This window comes from Cervus elaphus, chromosome 28 (assembly GCF_910594005.1).
Source record: "Cervus elaphus chromosome 28, mCerEla1.1, whole genome shotgun sequence".
Taxonomy (NCBI): domain Eukaryota; kingdom Metazoa; phylum Chordata; class Mammalia; order Artiodactyla; family Cervidae; genus Cervus; species Cervus elaphus.
In genome coordinates, this window is record NC_057842.1 from 54,705,956 (window position 1) to 54,731,342 (window position 25,387).

At 35.7% G+C, this 25,387-nt stretch overlaps 1 protein-coding gene across 1 annotated transcript in view; it reads right to left on the bottom strand.

Moving 5' to 3' along the window:
* Positions 1 to 13,830, bottom strand: part of FUT9 (fucosyltransferase 9) — a 107,706-nt gene extending 93,876 nt beyond the window's left edge. The window contains exon 1 of the mRNA XM_043890507.1: positions 13,758 to 13,830. The gene's annotated coding sequence lies outside the window, so the exon portion shown is untranslated. The remainder of the gene's footprint in view (positions 1 to 13,757) is intronic.
* Positions 13,831 to 25,387: the final 11,557 nt, after the last annotated feature.

A 25,387-nucleotide genomic window follows, 5' to 3' on the forward strand; every position in this document is an offset into this window, starting at 1 on the left:
TCCTTTTCTAGGTTTCACTTTATCCAGTACTCTTCTTATAGCCACTTTCATAGTTATTTAAGTAAAGTGTCACAGAGTAAAGGTAGTATTTAAAGCAAAGGATTGGCTTCTCTATATGGGAAACACTTCTTAAAGAGTTCTTCTTCAGTGCTAGTTTTGGGGGGGTCAATGGCATTTAAAGTTTATGACTATGACCTATAATAAGCTGTACATTTTATATCGGTACTCAGTATATGCATATATACACATCCCAAAACAAACACAAATGGTCCATACTATCCATCAGTTCAGTTCAGTTGCTCAGTTGTGTCTGACTCTTTGTGATCCCATGGACTGCAGCATGCCAGGCTTCCCCGTCCATCACCATCTCTAGAGCTTGCTCAACTCATTTCCATCAAGTCAGTGATGCCATCCACCCATCTCATCCTCTGTCGTCCCCTTCTCCTTCTGCCTTCAATTTTTCTCAGCATCAGGGTCTTTTCAAATGAGTCAGTTATTTGCATCAGATGGCCAAAGTATTGAGGCTTCAGGTTTAGCATCCGTCCTTCCAATGAATATTCAGGACTAATTTCCTTTAGGATAGACTGGTTGGATCTCCTTGCAGTCCAAGGGACTCTCAAGAGTCTTCTCCAACACTACAGTTCAAAAGCATCAATTCTTTGGCACTCAGCTTTCTTCACAGTCCAACTCTCATATCCATACATGACTCATATCCATACATGACTATCAGAAAAACCATAACTTTGATCGGACAAACCTTTGTCAGTAATGTCTCTGCTATTTAATATGCTGTCTAGGTTTGTCATAGCTTTTCTTCCAAGGGGCAAGTATCTTAATTTCATAAATATGAAAGAATATTAATAAAAAGAAAAATGCTTGGAACCAAACAGAATTACATGTTTGCTTTTTTTTTTTTGCATATGTGCTATTCATTGTGGAATAAGCATCTGCAAACAGAGTTTTGTTCAGGGTGATGTTTCACAACATTTTTAAGAGAATTTTTAAGGTCCGATACATGCTTCTTACATTTTAGCACAAATTCTATTAAACTATCTCAAAACACATTATACAGTATTTCCTTCCATCAAAAGTATGTCCAAATCACTCAAAACAAGATAACAAAACAAGTTTGACTATGCATAAATGACCAGCAAAAGTCGTGATAAGCCCTCCAACGGTCACCCCTCCCCATTCTCTAGTTCAGGAATAATTTTCAGCTTTTTTGAGAAGATATTGAAGATATTCTCCCATATTATGTGTCTTCTACATTTTAATTAATCTTCCTCTATTATGTGAACAATGGTTCTGCTGTGGAATGTATACATACACCCAGCAAATACACTGTGACATGCAGCTAAAATCAGAGAATACATTCTATTTGAGGCAAAGGAACTGACATTTTGCTTATTTTCAAAAACAGATTATAAATGCTTCTTAGGAAAAGAATAAGCAGATATGTAAGACCTTGAAACACTGTTTTTTGCTTAATTCCCTTGAATGATGTTGAATATTTACAAAAAATGTATAATGAAGAAGAAAAGAATTCCCATCCCAAGCAAATTGTTAAAGCTTATAGAAAAATATGTGACAAAAATATAACATAAAACAAAAGACCTTCATCTTTCTTCAAATATCAAGTGATGCAAATGCTAGGGTGGAGAAACACAATGCATTATAGGGAATTTGGGGATTTTGCAGGGAGGAAGCAAAGAAACACAAACAATTGATAGATGGCATCATTTGCTTTGCTCCATTTCATGCTGGGACACAGGCAAATCTGCAGCATTTAAGAGGCTTGCTCAGAAGAGAAATGGAGACTATGATAACCTCTTCATAAGACTATGGTGATAGTCAAAAATAACTTAGTGACATGTTTTTAGGCAATTAACAAATTTTAGATCACCAACCCTTTCCTAATTTCTCGCCATACAAGAGGGAAATGGTTACTTCTTTGGGAACCGGACAGAAAATTTTCCCTATGTTATAGGGTAGAGGAAAAACATGATTTCTTTTGGTTTCTGTGGCATCTGAAAAGTAATAGGAAATTCTTTCTCAATATTGATTTCTTTGGGGGGATTTGTGGGAGTGACTCCCAGAAGACTCAGGGAATGAATTTGTGGAAACTAGGATTCCCTGAAGGATCCTGAAGTTAGAAAACAACCACATACTTCTGTTGAAGGTCAAGAGGCAATAGAATCCGAAGCTGTGTTGATTGAGTTTTTCCCTCAGAGATGGGAATCTGAAGCAAATGCCTGATTTCTTCTTTTGGTTAAAGAATTACAATTAAGCTCAACAATGATCTAAAACAAAGGGGTGTGTGTGCATTTGGGGGAGTGTAACATCACCATCAAATTCAGACATCATCACCAAATTCAGACTTAAACTAAAGAAAATATGGAAAACCACTAGACCATTCAGGTATGACCGAAATCAAATCCTTTATGATTACACAGTGGAAGTGACAAATAGATTCAAGAGGTTAGATCTGATAGACAGAGTGCCTGAAGAACTATGGATGGAGATTGTATAGGAGATGGTAATCAAAACCATCTTCAAGGAAAACAAATGCAAAAAGGCAAAACAGCTGTCTGAGGAGGCCTTACAAATAGCTGAGAAAAGGAGGGAAGCCAAAGGCAAAGGAGAAAAGGAAAGATACATCCATCTGAATGTAGAGTTCCAAAGAATAGCAAAGAGATAAGAAAGCCTTCCTCAGTGATCAATGCAAAGAAATAGAATGGGAAACAATAGAATGGGAAAGACTAGAGATCTCTTCAAGAAAATTAGACACCAAGGGAACATTTCATGCAAAGATGGGGACAAGAAAGGGCAGATTAATAGAAGCAGAAAATATTAAGAAGAGGTGGCAAGAATACACAGAACTATACAAAAAAGATCTTAATGAGCCAAAACCACAATGGTATGGTCACTCACCTAGAGCCAGACATCCTGGAATGTGAAGTCAAGTGGGCCTTAGGAAGCATCACTACAAACAAAGCTAGTGGAGGTGATGGAATTCCAGTTGAGCTATTTCTAATCCTAAAAGATGATGCTGTGAAAGTGCTGCACTCAATATGCCAGCAAATTTGGAAAACTCAGCAGTGGCCACGGGATTGGAAAAGGTCAGTTCTCATGCCAATCCCAAAGAAAGGCAATACCAAAGAATGTTCAAACTACCACACAATTGCACTTATCTCACATGCTAGCTAAGTAATGCTCAAAATTCTCCAAGCTAGGCTTCAACAGTACGTGAACTGAGAAATTCCAGATGTCCAAACTGGATTTAGAAATGGCAGAGGACCCAGAAATCAAATTGTCAGCATCCGTTGGATCATAGAAAAAGTGAGGGGATTCCAGAAAAATATCTACTTCTGCTTTATTGACTACTCCAAAGCCTTTGACTGTGTGGGTTATAACAAACTGTGGAAAATTCTTAAAGAAATGGGAATACCAGACCACCTAATCTGCTTCCTGAGAAATCTGTATGCAGGTCAAGAAACAACAGTTAAAACTGGACATGGAACAATAGACGGGTTCCAAATTGGGAAAGGAGTACGTCAAGGCCACTTCAAATATAAATAGGGAAGAAGAAGGAAAGGAAAAAAAGTTGAAAATGAGGAAAATGAAGCCACCCCTTTTCTGTTATTGTTCATTTACTTTTTTTAAGATTCCACATGTACCTGTCTTGCTCTGCCTGACTGATTTCACTAAACATCACACCCTATAGGTTCATCCATGTTGTTGAAAATGGCACAAATTAATCCTTTTTTATTCCTGAAACCATCCATTGGTTTAGGGATGCTTAGATTGCTTCCATATTTTGGCTATTGTAAATAGTGTTACTGTGAACACTGGGTGCATGAATCTTTTAGTTTTTAAGCCACAGTGTTATCTGTACAATTCTGGATAGCTGAATTTTGGGAAATAGTCATTCATGGTATGTTATCTTCATTTTTTGGTCATTTTGCTTCATACAGATTGTTGGTCGGGGACTGAAGCAACATAAAATTTAAACTGGAAAAGGAGCAAAATATTGTGGAAAAGGAGCTTGTAGTGACATTTTTGAATAAAAGGAAACTAGGAACTCATGGAAAAAATTTTAGCAACTCATATTATTGAAGATTTCATGTAAGGTCTTCCCTGGTGGCTCAGATGGTAAAGAATCTGCCTGCAATGCGGGAGAAAAGTGAAAGTGAAGTAGGTCAGTCGTTTCCAACTGTTTGCAGCCACATGGACTGTAGCCTAACAGGCTTCTCTGTCCATGGGATTTTCCAGGCAAGAGTACCGGAGTGGGTTGCCATTTCCTTCTCCAGGAGATCTTCCCAACCCAGGGATGGAACCTGTGTCTCCCGCATCGCAGGCAGACGCTTTACCCTCTGAGCCACCAAGGAAGCCCCGCAATGCAGGAAACCTGGGATCAGTTCCTCGGTTGGGAAGATCCCCCGCAGAAGGGAATAGCTACCCTCTCCAGCATTCTGACCTGGAGAATTCCATGGACTGTATAGTCCATGGGGTCGCAAAGAGCTGGACATAACTGAGCGACTTTCACTTTTCATGTAAGTTAGGCACTGGGTTTTGTATTAAGGTCTGTCATTTCATATAATTCTCAGATCAACACAGTGAAGTTGCTACTATTATTGACTCAGTTTTACAAGCAAGGATAACCAGTCTGATGTACTGATTCCCTGAATAGAGTCAGGGTAAAAAAAGATTAAATTTTGAGGAACTTCTAAATCAGTGAGTCCAGAAATGGCTGGAGAGTAACACATGTAAAGGTTGTATTATCAAGGGAGAAAAAAGACAAAGTTTCAAGGGCTCCTCTGACACTGCACAAGAGACAGCTTTAGAAAGAGTCGGGAAGATAGCATCTGTTTTATTCTTATACTAAGTTTGAAAACTTGCTCCTGGTGGCTCAGTGGTAAAGAATCTGCCTGCAATTCAGGGGACACCAGAGATGTGGGTTTGATCCCCGGGTCAGGAAGACCCCCTAGAGGAGGAAATGGCAACCCAATCCAATATTCTTGCCTGAAGAATCCCATGGACAGAGGAGCCTGGTGGGCTACAGTTCATGGGGTCGCACAGAGTCAGACACGACTGAACAACTAAACAACAACAACAACAATTCAAATTGTATAGAAGAAAAAATGAGTGCATTGCCTGAATGGTTTCTGTATCCTTTAAGGAGGAGTATGTAAAGGCAGGTTGAATAATAATAATTTTAGCAATAATAGAAGTGTTTGAAAGTTTCATTCATGCTCATTACTTGCAGTGAATCTACCAGGACACCTCCATTTCTGACTTTTGAGAGGCATTTTCATAAAAGAATAGAAGTCTGTTGTTTTTCAGGCAATTCATTTCACAAAGTTAAGCCCCTGTCTAATATAATTTTTGCAAATATATCTCCCAAGTTTTCAAATAAAAATGTTTGGTTTATATTATTTGTTTTGTTACCCTAAATTTTGGATACTTATATAGCTGAGTCTGTTACTTTTAAAATATATTAATTTAAATTTGTCCCAAGTAGTCTTTATAATTATTGAAAGAAAAAGTAGTTTCTAAAAAGAGAAATTATTACCTCTCAGGCTAAATAATAACCTGAAACTTCATAAAAAGTGTTTTATGAATTATTTAGGCTAATAAGCCTTGACCCTTAGATCTAAATTCCTTGCTCAGTTATTTAATATTATTATAGATGATTGTTCTTTTCCCTTTTAGTCATCAATTTATATTTTGCATTGTCTGCCTGATAATGCTCTAATAAGCCCTACAAAAAAATTAAAGAATGCAGAAATGGCACTGTCTCCGCTCCATGGAATTTATTTAAATCAAATAAGTATGTTTATAATAGCAAATGACAAGAGTTCAAGGTGTAGTTTGAAATTATGAACACGTTTATAGAGACCATATTCAGTCTCCTAGTTGGAAGCAGGGGCAGAGAATATTTTGCTTTCAAATGCCTCAAAGTCTGATAAGTCACTGCATATAATTGATCATTTTCAATGTCTCCCATCCCCAGCAGAGCATAAGGGGTGGCATAAATATGTTTCTGTTTCACTGAGTAACCATTTTTCAAGTTTCAGAACCTTAGCAGCCTTTGCTCTGAAAGTCTCTACCCCAACAATATACTTCTCCTTTCCTTAAGTTAGCAATCAATTCAGCTTTGTGGTTTTGTGTTTAAGGTATTGAAGATGATTTTCATTTTTTTTAGCAGCTGAATACCCTGGAAGTTAACAACTTGTGTAACAGTTTTGGAAAGAATATGTGTAGTCATATTCTTTGCCTTGATAGTTTAATTTCTAGGAATTTGCCCAAATAGACACTCTGCATAATCTTATACAGTTTTGCATTTAATCCTTTTAACTGTTCTACAATATAAATCCTATTTTTATTTCCATTTTTTCATTTGATGAAAGGAAAGCTAGGAAGATTTAGAACCATTTCCAGTCACATATCTAGTATACTCTGAATATTTAGAGACTTGCTCTTAAGCCAGAATTCTACTTCCTCTGTTAGAGAAAAAGATTCAAAATGAAGACAAAAGTGTTTGATAAATATAGGTATTTGAAGTAACACCACCAACACCCAAATATATGAAAAAAGAGCTAAGTAAATACTCATTATTAGGACATATAAAATAATGGATATGTTAAAATGTTTATGATCTGGTATTGAAACAAAATCAGAGCACAATGATAATTATACTACATAAAGTTGTGATACATATGGATTAGAAATGAAACAGACAAAAGGCTATGTGAATTTCTGGAGTGGTTAGATTCTGAGTATAATACATCTTTTTGAGCTTTTAAATATTGCTTTAATGTTTGTATAACAAAATAAAGGGCTTCCCTGGTGGCTCAGTGGTAAAGAATTTGCCTGCCAATGCAGAAGACACAGGTTTGATACCTGGGTCAGAAAGATCCCTGGAGAAGAAAATGGCAACCCACTCCAGTATTCTTGCCTGGGAGATCCCATGGACAGAGGAACCTGGTGGGCTACAGTTCAAGGGGTCGGAAAGAGTCAGACACGACCTGGTGACCAAACAACAGCAAAAGTAACATAGATATAAATAGCAACCTCTGCATTTGAGGTTTCTAATCAATTACTCCATGCTGTATAAAAAAATTTCAATGTACCAAAGATTTCTAAGAATTCTAGGGATTATATAAATTTCTGATTATTTGGTGTTCTGAATTTCTACAGTGGAGCTTTTCCAATTCTACCATAAATGTTCCTTTCTCTCTGACTGCTTTGACCTGGATATGGGACTCATCTCTTAATTTCCCCCTAAACTTCAAAAAAGATATAGTTGACAGGTAGTTCTGAAATTTTAGATGGAGTGGTATTTTATCATAGCAGTATAAACAAGTTAATGTTGAATTAATACTACTTTCCTAAAATTCTTCTAGCTGTCTAACACATTGCTTATTTTCTGTTCCTTGAAGACTTACTTATAAGTTCTCCTAATTTTACCTTGTAAGGCAATTTTCCATCTTCAACCTCAACTCAGCATAATGAATATGTGATATTGTGCACCCATAAAACCAAAGGGGCATATTCCAGATTTTACCCCTTAGCAGCACAGAGATTTACTGTGAGATAGATTATGACATTCCAAACATAAGAAAGGAGCAATCATTATATTCATTTTGGGGGGTTTAAACGACATTAATTTAAAGTCTCAAATTTTAAATTAATATCCTACTGTGCTTTGACTACAATTGTGCTCAATAGCATTTTATTTAGAAATTCAATGCTTCAAATATTTTTAAGTATCTATTATTCAACAGAAAGTATAATAGGAAGGCTTAGTACAAAAGAGACAGGTCTTACAAAAAGGAATCCTTCTGAATAACCTCTTAAATAGCAACAACAACAAAAACAAAAATGAAATAAGGCTTTTACTATGGTTGAAGGGATTTCGATTAGAAGACAGAAAATAGTGAGAGCTGTTAGCATTCAAATATGGCAGAGAGATAGATTTGGGAATCTTCTTTCAATGCATTTTTATGCATTGTAACAGATATCAAATGAGAGTTAAGCACAGGATAAACCAGATTGACTTTTGCATTTGTGTTCTCTACCTACTATACTACTATTTGAGGGTATAAAACATGTTTTCTATTGGTGTATCTTCTTTTATTACTTATCATCCTCTCATATTCAAGAAGCTTTTCAAATAGCCTAATAAAGTATTTTCAAATTACCTAATAAAATAAGTTCCCTTAGAAGTCTGCATTGTGATCGCAAAGCAATAGGGAGAAAGTCTGATTTACTGATAAGTGAGAGTATGCTATAAATTTTCTTCATTTTAAAGCTGCCTATAGATGATGAGATCACTCCTACTCAGAGAAATTGCAGCAGACAGGTATAATGATGCAAGTACTAAAGAAAAGGATCACAATGTCTAAGGGTATATGCTTTGCTTTATAAAGTAAATGTATTTCTTCCTAAATGCTGTATGGAAATCTAATGAAGCTGTACCAGAGAAGATTGTTATCTAAGAAAAGACATGATAAATGTTTTTGTGAGATAATCATTTTATAGTTAAAAAAAATCATTACTAAGTTTATGCATTTTGTGAAGCTTTTTGATTCTCATCTTAGATTTCCTTGATGTTAAGGCAAACTGTATCTAATATAGCATAAGGAATGTAGCAAGAATTAGTTCCAATCTAGTAGCTTAGGGCAGATTTTGAAGTTCAACAGAAAGACATTTCATGTGAGATTTTTGGCTTTGCGTGTGTGCTAAGTCACTTCAGTTGTGTCCAACTGTTTGCAACCCTATGGACTGTAGCCTGTCAGACTTCTCTGTCCACGTGATTCTCCAGGCAAGAATACTGGAGTGGGCTGCCATGCCCTCCTCCAGCGAATCTTCTCGTCCCAGGGATCGAATCCACAGTTCTGACATCTCCTGCATTGGCAGGTGGGTTCTTTACCATTAGTACCACCTGAGTAATATTTTCTTAATGAAATAAAATTCATTATAATGTCACTTACAGAATAGAGCTCGATCATCTCTGGAATTTAAAAAGCAAGAACATACTCTGACCAATAAGAATATTTCCATACAGCGTGGACTTTACAAAGCGGTACAAAAGCCAAAGGATTAATTTAAGGAAGGGGCGATCGTAGGTGCTCAATCCTTACAAGCTCTCCGCCTCTAGGCAAATCACTTATCCTCTCAGAGAGCTCTTTCTTTCCTTACTTAGAGGGAGTTCGGAATTTCCTACTTTACAAGCTTACTGCAAAGCTGATGTGTATAAAGAAAACTTTATAAAACTCTTAAAAAAGTGTAAGAAAATTTGGACCTCATAATATTATTATTGTGTCAAATAAGGTACATAAGCCCTTAATTATCCTAATTTTAAAATGGCATTAGAGTTATTTTGGCCACTTACTGGTTTATTTGGTATCTGAACACCCAGCCATTTATGTAAGTAAAACTAATGTCTCTATGATTAGTAAGATAGTATTGCCAAGAATATAGAACTAAATGGCCATAAAAGAATTAAAACTTTGAATGGTTTTAAAATTAAATTAAAACTTTGAATCATAACTTTGAATGGTTCAAATAGTGTGAATTGTTAAAAATGTGAATATATGTAAAGAGTTCTTAAAATTCTTAAATTTTAAATCATGATTGAACATTTTATGGCAAATAGAGAACAGAGGTTCTTAATGACTTGGAATAAATGGAGAAAAATGGCAAAATATAATTACACTGAGGTAGAAAGGATGAGATTACACAGAAGAAGGCACTTCCTAAAGTAGGAAGCAATGAATCCTCCTGTATCTCTATTTGGCAAACACTCATCTGTTTCCTGTCTCTATGTTTTATCTTTTCTGGAATTTCATACATATGGAATCATGTAACATTCGGTCATTTGTGTCACCCTTCTCTCACTTACAAAATACATCAAAGATTCACCCATGATAGTGCATGAATCAGTCATACTTCCCTTTTCATCACTTTGCCAACAAAGGTTGTATAGTCAAAGCTATGGTTTTTTTCAGTAGTCATGTACGGATGTGAGAGCTGGACCATAAAGAAGGCTGAGTGCCAAAGACTGATGCCTTTGAACTGTGGTTCTAGAGAAGACTCTAGAAACTCCCCTGGACTGCAAGGAGATCAAACTAGTCAATTCTAAAGGAAATCAATCCTGAATATTCATTGGAAGGACTGATCCTGAATATTCATTGGAAGGACTGATGCTGAAACTAAAGCTCCAATACTTTGGCCAACTTATGCAAAGAGCCGACTCATTGGAAAGGACCCTGATGCTGGGAAAGGCTGAAGGCAAAAGGAGAAGAGGTAGGCAGAGGATGACATGGTTGGATAGCATCACCAACTCAATGGATGTGAATTTGAGCAAACTCTAGGAGAGAGTGAAGGACAGGGAAGCCTGGCGTGCTACAGTCCATGGAGTTGCAAAGAGTCAGACACAGCTTAGTGACTGAACAAGTATTCTATTTATAGGTGTACTACAGTTTGTTTATTCAATCATCAGTTGGAAAATACTTTCATTATTTTGACATTTTGGCCATTACAGATAAACGTGCTATAAATATTTATATATAGGTTTTTGTGTGAAACTATGTTTTTTTTTCAAATCACAATTTTATTTTCTAGAGAGTATGACAGTATTCTTAGAAGATTCCAGAGAATTTTTAAAAATGCAGAGTTCAATGAGGTTGGATAAAAATAAACATGCAGAAAATCAATTATTTTTTTATCTGTAATTCATTTAGAAAATATAACTTTAAAATATTCTCCATAGCCATAAAATCCTTAAGTATGCTAGCAATAAACCTGACATGTTTTAAATTCACTTGGGTAAATACCGAAGAGTGAGAATGCTGAATCATATGGTTAAGTGCACGTTTAATTTTAAAACAAAATGACAAAGAGGTTTCCAAAGTGCAGTACCATTTTGAATTTCCATCAATGATAAATTAAAATCACTGTGGTTCTGCATACTCATCATCATTTCATATTGTCAGATTTTTAAAAAAACATGTATCCTTTTAAAAGCTCTCTAGTGGTATCTCATCATGGTTTTAATTTGTAGCTCCCTAATGACTAAAGATGTTAAACATCTTCCCATATACTTATTGCTTTTTCACATATTTTCTTTGGTAAAATTCAGATCTTTTACCACTTTTAAAATTTTATATTAGTTTTTAAGAATTCTTTATATACTTTGGGTACAATTTCTTTATCAGATATGTCATCTACATGTCTGAAGCTTATACTTTCGTTAACAGTATCTTTCACAGAATAATTTTTAAAAGGTATATTTTGTTTGGTTTTTTTTTGCTTTTGGTTCACATTTTAATTAAGAATGGTTGTGCTCAGCTAATGCCTTTAGTGACAAAAGAGTATGTACACTGAAGCAAATAAAAAGTGAACAAATTCCAGTGTATTACAGTTTGAAGGTTTACACCTTGTATATTTTATTAACCATAATTTCTCATAAATAGCTGATTCTATAAAATTTTTAAGTTAGAAGTATAGGATCAGATAACTTCTCAATAAGGTTTTTGAAGTTATATGCTCCTTTGACGTGCTGAGGTTCACCTACAAAATCTATTAGGTAGCAGAATTACATCATTAAATCTGTAGTTCTCTGGAAAAGTGGTCCAATATGGCAGCTACTAGCCACATAGGACTTCCAAGTACATAAAATGTGACCAGTGTGACTGAAGCCATGGCTTTTATTTGATGAGTTTATTTACTTTTTAAATGAATTAAATTTTATTGCAGTACAATTGCTATGCAGCGTCGTGTTAGCGTCTACTGTATAGCAGGCTGAGTCACCCACACATACACACATTTCCCTTCCCTTTTGGACTTCCCTCCCATTTAGACACCACAGTGCAATAAGCAGAGTTCCTTGCGCTATACAATATGTTCCCATCCATTGCCTATTTTATACATAGTATGAATAGTATATATGTTTAGGTTTAAAAACTGATGTTCAATTTAGTTATTGAAAAAAAAACTTTCAACTATGTATGGGACAACTTGGCTTTGCGAATCTTTATCAGCTGTAAATTTTATGAAATCAAAATACAGATCAAGTATACCCAGTAAAAATTTAGTATCAAAATTGAGATGTACTATAAGCACACATTGGATTTGAAAGACTTAATATTAAAAAAAAAGAATGCTAAAAGGACCATTAATAGTTTTTACATTCATCACACATTAAAAAGACTGTATTTTGAATATATAAGGTTAAATACAATATATTACTAAAACCCATATTACCAGCTTCTTTTTACTTTTTAAAATGTGACCTCTAGAAAAATGAAATCACATGTGTCTCACATTACATTTTATTTAGAAAGCACTGCTTTAGAACCACATACTGTGTATTAAAGTGGTATTTTGTGTCAAAAAGCATTCAGTGTTCTGAAATGACATGCTAACCGTCTGCCCACTGCTACCTCCAACTCCCATAAAATAGTCAGGCACCCTTGTTATCTTGTCTTCTTGAAGCAGGATCAAGAGTCAGTAAGTTCCAAGTCACTTTTGATAGATTTTATAACCTCAGGGGCTCCAAAAAGGAAAGGACTAGAAGACGGCAGAGTAAGGCTTACCCTGGGCCTTGCAGGTCTCACAGGGTCAGGCGCTGTCCAGGAACGGCGTCTCCTGATGCCCTAAACATGCCATAAATTGGGCAGCATTCTGATGACTCAGGGGCTCCATTCATGGCTTACTTTCTTCTGAGGAAAAAGAGGCTGGACTGCCTCCTCTCCTTCCCACTGCCATGGGGTAGTACTTTCTCTTAGTACTTCTTAAATCACAAACAAGGAATAGCACCCCAGCCTTCCACCTTTCTCCTTACTTTTCAGCATTATCAAGCTAATAGTCAGAGGTTGTCTGAGAGTAAAAGTTATTTTTATTCTTTTTATTTAGCTTATCAATAAAATCGTGTGCATATATATACACACATATATGTGTATGCATGCATACACACACAAACACATACATGTGTATATGAATGATTTAGTGGTATAGGTATTATCTTGCCAAAACTGAAACCAGTTTTTAAAAATATAACTAATATAGAAAGAAGTTGATCTGACTTTGAAATATTATGCATTATAATTTTTAAAAGATATTTCAAGAAATTGTAATATCTTAGAACAAAATTTCACAGGTATAATATTTAATGTTTCTTTTAAAAAATAAAGAACAGTATAGAAATCTTAAAGATATTAAGTATAATAATTATAAAAATACAACTAAACACACGGGTATATTATTCTGCCTCATATGACATAACTATGTAAGTGTTAACCTTGATATAATGTTAAGTCCAACATCTCGTCATATAAGATAAACTTCTGAAACTATTCTTTACTTAAGATCAATTTTAGTTTGTAAACTTTTATTTTATTTTCCATTTATTTTTATTCGTTGGAGGCTAATTACTTTACAATATTGTAGTGGTTTTTGCCATACATTGACATGAATCAGCCATGGATTTACATGTGTTCCCCATCCCAATCCCCCCTCCCGCCTCCCTCCCCATCCCATCCCTCTGGGTCTTCCCAGTGCACCAGCCCTGAGCACCCGTCTCATGTATCCAACCTGGGCTGGTGATCTGTTTCACCCTTGATAGTATACTTGTTTCAATGCTGTTCTCTCTGAGTTTGTAAGCTTTTAAACAATCTAAGTTACCAATAAGTTCCAACTGAACACATTTCTCTCAGAATCCAGCCAGCTTGGGAAAGTAAATACATACTTACACTGTAGAGAACATATCATGGGGAGCACATAGACAGCTGTCAAGCTATTCCACTTGATGATAAAATTCTTGAATTATTACATTCTAAACCTGTTGGGACAGAGAGAGAAAAAACGAGCTAAATATGCTGGGTTTACTATATACGTAGCTAAATAACCAAAGAAAACAAAAAGAAATAATATACCTTATAAACAGAAACATAGATCTTTATGTATTACTGTGTCATTTTCCTATATTCATTTGTGATTTTTTTTCATTTTTAGGCAAATGTTATTGGATTATTTAAGTCATGTCAATATATAGGCAGACCTCAGAGAAATTGCAGGTTAGGTCTCAGAACACTGCAGTAAGGTGGATGTTGCAATAAAGCGAATCACACTAATGTTCTGCTATACCACTGCATGTAAAAGTTATGTTTACCCTATACTGTAGCCTGTTGTGTGATAGCATTATGTCTAAAATGCAATGCACATACCTCAATTTAAAAATAATGCTAAAAAATGCTAACGATCATCTGAGCCTTTAACGAGTCAATCTTTTTGCTACAGTAACTTCAAAGATCACTGATTATAGATCATCCTAACAAGTATGATAATATTAAAGTCTGAAATATTGGGAGAATTACTGAAGTGTGACAGACAGATGAAGGGAGCAAATAACGTTGGAAAAAAATGGCACTGACAGGCTTGTTTGATGCAGTATTGCTACAAACCTTCAATTTGTAAAAATCTCAGTATCTGCAAAGTGCAATAAAGCAAAGCAAAATCAAATAAGAAATATTATTAAAAGAGCTATGCCTGGACAATAAGAAATATTATTAAAAGAATAAATGGTGTCATTAAAACTTTAAGGAAATGAATACATTAACTATAGTTCATGGTCTCTATTTTTCATGCTTTCTACTTAAAGACTAAGTTGTGTCTAAAGCACACACATAAAAAACAAAATGTTACTAAATCATCTGGATGTTTATTATTATCTGGATGCTTTTCAAAACAAAGACCAAGTTTTTAGATGATTTGTCTGAACATCTTTAATTTTCACCTTAATGGATGAAATCTCTTTTATGGTCTGAACGTCGTATCCCTCCCCCTTCAAATTCTTATGTTGAAATCTTAATGGTATTGAGAGGTGAGTAGGTCAGGAGGGAGAAGCTCTTACGAACGGGACCAGTGTCTTTGTAAAGGAGAATCCAGAGAGCTCCGCTGCCTTTCCACCAGATGAGAACACAGTGAAAAGTTGGTACCTATGATCCAGGAAGCTCTCACCAAACACCCAATATGCCAGCCTTCAGAACTGTGAGAAACAAATGTCTGTTGTTGATAAGCTACCCAGGCTGTGGTATTAATACTTTCTTATAGCTGTCCAAATGGACTAAGGCACTTGCCCTCAAACATGATTGGGTATAAATGAAGCAAGTGCTTTCAAACCTTATTAAATTTCTTATTCAGTAATGAATGAAGATATTAGCTCTAACACAGAGTGGGAAACCTACCCACTGACATTCATCTCCCCAATGGCGAGCACAAATGTCATCCATCTATGGAATAATTTCGAGTACAATAAAAAGTGGGTTTAGTTTTCTCTTTAAAATAGTGCCTCCTAAAACCATTATGGGAATTTATACACTGTCAGTTTTTTTTCTTTGTTGTAGAACATACTCAAAGAAGCCTCTCATACTTACAGGTAACAAAAATTGGTGGTTAGGTATCTTTATACTCAGTACACACACACACACACACATACACACACACAACCACAACCATATCTCTTGTTCCTACTGAATACCTACCAAATACCTAACTTTTTTTCTTCCTGAAATCAGTAGATTTGAAAACAAAATTCAAAAAATAAATAAATAAAATAAAATTCAGTCAGATTTCTTTCTGCATTTACCCAAAGTCTTGGCTTGTGCTTAATAGTCTTATTTGGATGTTTTGCCTGACTTAAGCACATTTCTTCTTTTATTTACACTTCAGTAGTGGATGCAAACACATTTAGAGAGAAGCAAAATGCGGAGAGTAGATGTGGCATTTCTGCTTGTCTTTTAACGCCAAATCTCACCTAATTGTTATCTTTTCAAATCTATGAGAAAGTAGATGAAAACTCATCTATATTTTGTAATATGTGTTGAATGCTCTTTTAGGTTTGCATAATTGTCAAATAGTCATTTAATAATAGGGTAAGGTAGGTTTTACTATCCTCATCTTATAGGGTTCAGATAATTCACACAACTTGTACATATTAAGAAGCTGAAAGGTATTATAGCTGGGAGTCAAATTCAGCCCTAACTTCAAAGTATCTACTCAACTGTGTTTTCCCTTGCATACGGCTCCCTGAGTACTATAAGATAATTCTGCCTAGATATCTATGTTCAATACCACTTGAGTCTCCAATCTGAAACAAAAATTGAGATATATTTTAAGACAGATTAAGTTTCTCTGTTGAAATTCTATATCTTGTGTTTAGAGTTGTTAAATGAGGAACTCTACAAATACAATGATTGCAAATAACATATGTAATGTGTTGGTTATAAATTAAGACATAAAGGACCAATACATCTAATAAATTAAGAAAAATAGAGAAGGGGGATTTACACGTTTGTCAATGGTTTCAGATTCATACTTGAGCACCTGTGAATTTTTTTTTACGATTTTCTGTCTCAGCATGAAATGCCATTCTTGCTGTGTTTTTAACCACCCAACATATTATTTGATGCTTTTGAAGTGAGCATGGCTGAAAAGTCACAAAAATCAAACATTTAGAATCCTATCTAGAATGAGAGCAAATAATGACAACCAAGAAGTACATATGTCCATGTGTGTATTTCAAACCTGAATAATGATACAGTATGCTGAACAAATAACACTCAAGGTATGGAGTTACTTTTATATGGCTATTATTTTTTGTTGATAAAGTTTTATCTGAATAAAGTTATTATCTCTATTATCCTTTTTGAATTACATGTGAGGAAACCATTACTCTCTTAAATTTCCTACCTTTGTGTCTAACCCAGTCAATTACAACAGATTTTCTTTTCTGCATACCTAGAGACTTATTTTTCTTCCTAGAGCAGTCAAGGCATCTGCTTGACATGGGGTAGAGGTGGGGACAGACACTTAGCTTCTGTCATTTATAACACTATTTTGATGTATGGCTTAAAGTCAGGCAGTCTTGAGAAGAATTTCTAAATTCCTTTTGTTCCCTCTTACACATAGAGGCAAGGCGTGGTGGATTAGTCTATCATTTGGATGTTTTGCCAAGATCCAGAGACTTAGTGAGGATGAAACATTAAGGTGACTCACAGATTTTTGCTCTTCATCTTGATGTTTGTTTTACTAGGTTTGCACGAAACAAAACTTTATATAAAGGAGTTTCAATCCTGTAGAGAGATCACTTCAGTTCTGTAGACAGGAAGAAAGCCTTCTTTACCTATTCTTACGAGAAATGCCAGAAGAGGGGGAATGAAGAAGGCCCCGGGGGACGGAAGGGGAAAGTAGCTGTCGCAGCTCTTGTTTCCTCCTGCAAGTTTGCTGCTTGTTTATCGGTTGTGCTGGGTCTTCACTGATGCGTTCGAGCTTTCTCTAGTTGCAGGAAGTGGGGCCTCGTCTCAAGCCGTGGTGCATGGGTTTCTCATTGTGGTCACTTCTCTTGTTGCAGTGCATTGGCTCAATAGTTGTGGCATCCGGGCTTAGATGCCCTGTGGCATGTGGAATCTTCCTGAAGCAGAGATCAAACCACTGGATCACCAGGGAAGTCCTCCCCCCAGCTTTTTGAGCTCAAACCTCCAGGGGAGGAAGCTTTAGAAACTCCTGGTTGAGAGAATTTGAAGGGCTTCTGCTTATGGGTTTGAGAAGAGATTGTTCCGCTGTAAAATCCAAAGCCGAGGCCTGGCTGAGACCTAGTAATATCATGAGACCAACGGCCTGAAGAGGCCCAGATCACAATCCCGTCTCCCTAGGTTACTGTGTGGCATGGATAATGAATTGAGAAAAATTGAGCCTACTGGGAGCAAAATGAGCCAGTCACAGGTTGCAATAAAGTAAGGTTTTCAGCTTTAAGTAGATGGCAGAAGAGGGAAGTAGCAATACATGTAACAGCAGAGACTCTGATGGGCCTGGAAGCCAAGATCCCGGGCAGACTGAATTTGCAAGGCCATTGGGCAGACAGAGCCGAGAAAAACCGACTGTGAGATGTGTCAGCAGAGGGTGGCCACCACAGGACTGGGGGTCACGCTGAGTAGAGAGAGTCAGGGAAGGGGGGCCTCCTGGAGGAGGAGAGGGGACACTAGGGGCAAAGGGCCAGGACAGAAACAAGCAGAGCATATGCAAGGAGGCAGGGAGAAAGCAACAATGGCGTGGCCACAGCATAGGCACCCAGGGCCCAGGGGAGGGCGGACTGGCAGAGTTGGAGGTTGATGGGCAGATAGTGGCCAAGTGATACTGCGCCCCACAGGCCACTCCAAGGGGTTCAGACTTTGTGATACAATGGAGTTAGGAGAGGTTTGACCAGGGGATTATCATGATCTGACTAAGATTTTAAACGATCATTTGGAATATTCTGTGACTAGTATAAAGACAAGTCCAGAAGCACTAGCCTTCAAAGAGTACTGCAGTAGTTGAGATATGATGGTGGTAAATTTGGGGACAATGATAATGAAGAGAAATGTTTGGATATTGAATATATTTCAATAAAGTATAAAATCCTATTCATTAATTTCACTGTTTCACAAACTTAAATGTATTTTTGAACCATTTATTGTAGAGCAGTATTTTTTTCTTTAACAAAGGATGAATAGAAAAATACAAATTACTTAGATATTTTATGTAGGGTACTTCAGTTAATTAGGGTAAAATTCACCAAAGGGGAAAAAGAGACACACTCTTGCTTTAAATGATATTTTAAAATTATTGTTGAACCAATTGATTAAGAATCTATAAATGATTAACCAAAATACCATATGATTCTTATAAATGAAAGAATAGGAAAACAGCCAAGAGGAGCACTACTTTTCTTATAAAGAAATTATTTTTTAAAGTATTCTGAGTGATGTTAGAAACATCTCTGTTATATTCAAAATTGAATTCCATTAATAAAGTAAGTTCCTTAATTCAATTCACTAGATGTGATCAAAAGGCAGTGAATTTTAAACAAATAAAGACAATTACTGTATGCAGTTCATAGTAATAAATGAAATATGCTGCCAGAAGAGGTCGTTGAGCCAATTCCTGTGGTCGTACTTTAAACAGAATTTTATGACTTCAGAACCAGCAGGCTGGGCCTTGAAGTCTGTTTTAATTCAACATACATTTTTCTAAATGCATTCTATATAACAGCTGCTAGGTACTATGGCTAAAAGGTTGACTAAAACACTCTCCTGCCTTTGAAGGGTTCTTAGTCGAGAGGAGGAATGGAGGAAAGAGAAATGAAGAAACTTGCACAAAATGTCTGGCTAGGGGCACAAATGTTGCAACATTCAATTTCACTTGGCTGGAGCTTAATAGAAAATAGGCTTTGTAAAGTGAATGTTGAATGATAACTAGGCAGTGCAGTATGAGCAAAGATAAGGAGGACAGAGATAATAAAGTTCATAGTTCGGGACTAAGAAGAATCTGGGAGATAGGCAGCATGATGAAGAGCAGGCAAGAAACAGCAGAGGTGAGCAGAGGTGGCCATTGGAGACCCCTGGTCAGGCTGAAAGCTTGAACCTCATTAACACTAAGAATAACACCTCCTAGGAATAAAAGAGTGCTTACTCTAGACAGGCACACTTTTAAGCATTTTATGTACATGTTCTCATTCAATCTTATCAACTGCCTAGAAAATGTTATCACAGTTTTAAAGAAGAATATGAAGCATAGAGATGTTTAGCAATTTGCCCAAAGTTATGCAACTTCCAAATGGTGCCACTGGACAGGGACACATGGAGACTGATTTCAGAGCTCCGCTATTGGTCACGCAGATCTGTCTTATGTGATCAACATGGGATGGTGAGCTGCAAGGGTTTTGCTTTCTTTTTTGCATAATATACACAGAAAAGGAGAAATATTTTCTCACAGTACAAGATGCTGGTTTGTTTTTTATATTAAGTAGAAATGGAAATAAGAACCCTGAAACTAAAAGCACAAGGCCAAGTAAGGAGGCAAGCGGAGAGGAAGGGAAACAATACATGTTCCTTGAGAATTTTACTGTGGGGAAATTCCGGGTTAAGTGGTTTAAGGCCATGTTGTCCACACCTCTGCAGAAGCTGGAAGAGAGAAGCGCTAATGGAATAGTGTTATTTGTGCTTGCTTCTATGTAGCTCCTTGGTTATTTTCATTGTATCAGTTCATTCACATGTTGCACTTTTCTCTTCTTCCCTTCTCCCTTCTATAGCTGGCTTGAATGACCTGTCTGACCCTTATTCCTTATGGGAATATGACACAGATTCTTATGAACTGCAGTGAATGGGACCAGAACTGATTATGAGAGATCCTTGGCCGTGACAAATGCAGACTCTTCCACTTGCTGAGCTGCTATAGGAGATAGGGAATTAGTAGCACATAGGACATTAACAAATATTAGGGTCTCGAGGACTCAAAATATTCTTATGCTTGGAATACACACCGCAATTGCTATACTAGATGTTTGAAACTGACTTGTCCTGAGTTATACCTTTATTTTATCCATAGAAATATCTTTCACCATGCACTGTTTGAGGAGGGAGAGTTCCTTTGTTCTCTTAAAACCTGGCAGAACCCTTCAGGGCAAACCACTGAGCTTCTCCCACCTGGGGCTTGAAGCAGCACCAGAAACCTCATTGTTTCGGTTTGCTTCCTAGAGCATCCGTTTTACTCAAAGATTTGAGGACATTTTTTTTATTCCACAATAGAGATATGTCATACATAATGTATCATGTACACACATTTTTAAAAGATTTCTTTATTTAACCAAACTTCTATTAAATACCTATTATGACAGGTGCTTTTCTGGTTATTGGGAATGGAGCAGTTATTCCCACATATTTATGGTTATCTTATGCTGGTTAGTGAGAAAAAAACATAATATGTTTTAACATGTGTATGAAAAATCTTTTTTATTTCTAGTTTTATTGAGAAATAACTGACATGCCTTACTGTATAAGTTTGAGGTATATATATATATCATGATGGTTTAATTTATATATATTGTGAAATGATTATCACAATAGGTTTATCTGACACCCATTATCTCATATAAACATAAATAAAAATAAAAGAAAGAAGAAAACATTTCCCCCTTGTGTTGAGAACTGTTTTGATATACTCTCTTAACAGCTTTCCTATTATAAACAATAGTCATCATCATCATTGTTGTACATTACATCTCTAGTAATATTTATCTTATAACTGGAAGTTTGTACCTATGACTAAGTTATGTTTTTTGCTTTTTTTTTTTTTCTTAGATTCCACATATAAGTGAGATCACACAGTATTTGGCTTTGTCTGGCATATTTCACTTAGCATAATGCTTTCCAGGTCCATTCATGTTGCTGAAAATGGTAAGATTTCTTGATTTTTTAAATGGTTTAATAATATTTCATGATATATCTTTATCAGTATATCTATATCTATACACACCATGACTTCTTCATTCATTCATCAGTGGACACTTGTTTCCATGTCTTCAATTTTATAAATAATGATGCTATAAATATGGAGGTGCAGATATCTTTTCAAGTTGATGTTTTTCATTTAATCCATTGTGAGTTAATTTTTTTGAATGGGGTATGAAAGGGATCCAGTTTCAATGATTTCATATGTGACTGTCTAATCATCCCAGCACCATTAATGGGAGAGACTTTCTCTATTGAGTATTCTTGGATACCTTGTCAAGTATTAGCTGACCATAAGTATATGCTTTGGTTTATTCCTGGGATCTCAATTCTGTTCCACTGATCTATGTGTCTATTTTTATAGCAGTGCATACTGTTTTGATTACTATAGCTTTATAGTATAGCTTGAAATCCAGAAGTGTGACGCCTCCTGCTTTGTTCTTAGGATTTGCTATTTGGGGTTCTTCGTGGTTTCACATAAATTTTAGAAGTGTTTTTTTTTTTACTTCTGTAAAAAATGTCACTGAAATCTTGATAGAGACTATATTGAACGTATAGATAGCTATTGGTCATGTTGTCATTTTAACAGTATTAATTCCTCGAATCCATGAACACAGGACATATTTCCATTTAATTGTGTCTCCTTTAACTTTTTTCATTAACAACTTGTAATTTTCATAGTATAGATTGTTCACCTCTTGTTTAAATTTATTTATAAGTATTTTATTGATTTTTATGCTACTGTAAATGGAATCAATTTCCTTAATCTTTTCAGAAAATTTGTTGTTAGTGCATGGAAATGCTACTGATTTTAGTCTGTTAATTTTGTACCCTGCAACTTTATGGAATTTGTTAATTAGATCTAACACTGTTTTGGTGTTGCCTTTAGAGTTTTCTGTATATAAAACCATGTTATGTGCAAATATAGACAATTTTAGCTCTTTCTTTTCTATTCTGATGTCTTTTATATCTTTTTCTCACATGATTGCTCTATTTAGGACTTCAGTTCTATGATTACTAGAAGTGGTGAGAGTGGCACTTTTGTCTTGATAGTAGAGGAGTATCTGTCAACATTTTACCATTGAGCATGACATCTGCTGTGGGCTTGTCTTACAAGGCTTTTATTATGTTAGGATACGTTCCTTCTATGCTTCTTTTGTTAAGAGGTTTTTTCATGTAGGGTGTTGACTTCTGTCAACTGCTTTTTGTGTGTGTGTCTACTGAGATGATCATGATCCTTTTCTTACATTCTGTTAATGCAGTGTATTATAGTGATTAATCTGTGTATGTGAAACAATTCTTGTATCCCAGAGATGAATCCCACTTGATCATAGTGAATAATCCTTTTAATGTACTGCTGAATTTTGTTTGTGAATATCTTATTGAGAATTTTTGCATCTATATTCATCAGAGATATAGGTCTATAGTTTTCTTTTCTAGTAGTATCATTTTTTGGTTTTAGTATTAGAATAATGTTGGCCTCATAAAATGACTCGAAGAGTGTCCCCTTCTCCTTGATCTTTGAGAGTAATTGATGTAAATTATTCTTTAAATGTTTGGCAAAATTCAGTGAAGCCTATTTGGTATTGGATTTTTCTTCATTGGGAGATATTTGATTATTGACTCTTATCTCCGTACTAATAATTGATCTATTCCTATTGTTCCTATTTTCTATTTCTATGGGGATATTTTTTATATATATAATGTTTTGCCTTCAGAAGCTGGAGAAAATCAATCGAACATTTTGATTTAGACTGTGGACTAGTGAACTGTGCACTAAAGAGCCATAAAAGGGTAAAGTCTAGGATGTTCCACAGATACTCCTCTATTATATAGTTCCAGTCACAGCTCCTCAATTCTGTTATTACAGTGTAAAAGCAGAAAAAAAATACATAAACTCATGGCTGTGGCTATATGCTTGTTAAACCCTCATTTGCAAAACTAGCAACAGGTCAGATTCAGCTCATGACCATAGCTTGCTACCTTCTGGTTAGAACAAAGTCTTTTTTTTTTTTTTTTTTAATTTCACTGAGACTGGGTCTAAAATGGTTTGATTTTTTCCTATCCTTAAATTGAATCAAAAAAGTTTAAGCACTCCATCTCCCCATTTCTCTAGGTCTGCAAAGGGTCTGGGGTAATTAATACAAAGAATGATAAGCCCTGACTTGTGATGTGACAGTCTTGAGAGAGGCAAGTTAGCCATTAGCCCAGGGGCTTCTGATGGACATGATGAGCATTGGGCTGAGCTCCAGTGATTGCTCCCAAGAAGCAAGTACAGATTCAGATGTACTTGCTTGTTCAGATGGTGTTTTGATTTCTGATGCTACTTGTTAAAACTTTCCCTGGAAGAGGGATCTGAAAACAGGAGATAGGAAGTAAAGTCATGATAAAGATTGCATGATATTTATATCCATCTTCAGTCACACTTATCCAGAGGGAGAGTGATGTCTCACTGGAACCAAAGATGGGAGAAAGGCCAGGGACAGATGGTTGATGACACTATTTCTTTTCTTTTTTTGTCCATGACAATAACACAAAAAATGGACACTTTCCTTTTTAAGAACCTGTTTTGAGAGCATTCAATGAGATTGAGCCAGGTAGATGTGATAAGGGAGGGTTTTGTTGTTATCTTCTGGAAATCCCATCACCCCCACAACACACCTTTTTTCTAACAATACTGAAGAAGACATTAAGAAGGAAGCGGGACAGGGAGGGAAGGAGGACAATATGGAAGGAGAGAGGAGGGAAGGGAAGGGATGCTGCCTGCTCTCTTTGGCCAGGACCCCAGAACTCTGGGAGCAGTGGGTAGTGGCTAGGCTTTCTCTCTTCTTCTACCGGTTGGATAACTTCCTCTGGAAGAAGCTGACAGTCCTGAATAGGTTCATCCCATGTACTGCAGAGCCCAGAGATCACCAGTGTTGACAAGGTTAAGAGCAACTAATCTGTCCCTTTTAATCCTGGATTCTCAAATATTAATAAGCTTAAGAATCATCTAGATGGCTTATGAGAAGCAGATTCATGAACTACTTTTCCAGAGATGTTGATAAGTGGGTGCAATGTACGGTTTAGAATTTCCATATATAACAAGCCCCCTATTTCCCAGTGGAATTGTGGCAGATGTTTGGGGTCAGTTCCAGAGTGTTCAAACATTTGAATAAAAGGGACAATAGAAACTCATGATTATTTAAATAACTATTAAATGTTTTTCTTGAGTGCAAATTAATTGCATGAAAAATGAATGTTTTTCTATACATTTTAATGATAAGACTTAAGTGGTAGCATTTTAATTCAGACTAAAGTCTCATGGGAAATTAATAATCAAAATAATAATTTTTAACAGAATATGTTTTTCTTTAACCAACAAAAAAGAAAAGTTAAACCTAACAAAATATAGATAGATATTTTCATACCATGGTTACTTAATTCAGAGAAATGTATTTTTTCTTTCTAAAGTTTAAATTGATGAAAGGGTTTTAAAAATCAGAATTTCTTATTAAATTCTCTTTCTCAAAGAATGTTCTTGGAAAGAAGAAGAATTTATTCCAATTTTAACTGTAATTACTGCATGAACTATAACGATTTGAGCTGTATACTGATAGCATGCAATATAGGAATAAACCAAGTTATTAAAAAAATGAATGTCTTCTTTGGAGAAATGTCTGTTTAGTTCTTTGGCCCATTTTTTGATTGGGTCATTTATTTCTCTGGAATTGAGCTGTAGGAGTTGCTTGTATATTTTTGAGATTAATCCTTTGTCTGTTGCTTCATTTGCTATTATTTTCTCCCAATCTGAGGGCTGTCTTTTCACCTTGCTTATAGTTTCCTTTGTTGTGCAAAAGCTTTTAAGTTTCATTAGGTCCCATTTGTCTATTTTTGCTTTTATTTCCAATATTCTGGGAGGTGGGTCATAGAGGATCCATTTTTCAGAATGCAGGGTGATTTTACACAAAATTGTACTCCAACTCATTGTGTACAAGGAGAAGCATTTTACTTCAAAATCCATCCATCACCTCTTGAATCATTTAAAACCTGAATTTTAGGATTTTAATGGCCTAAGT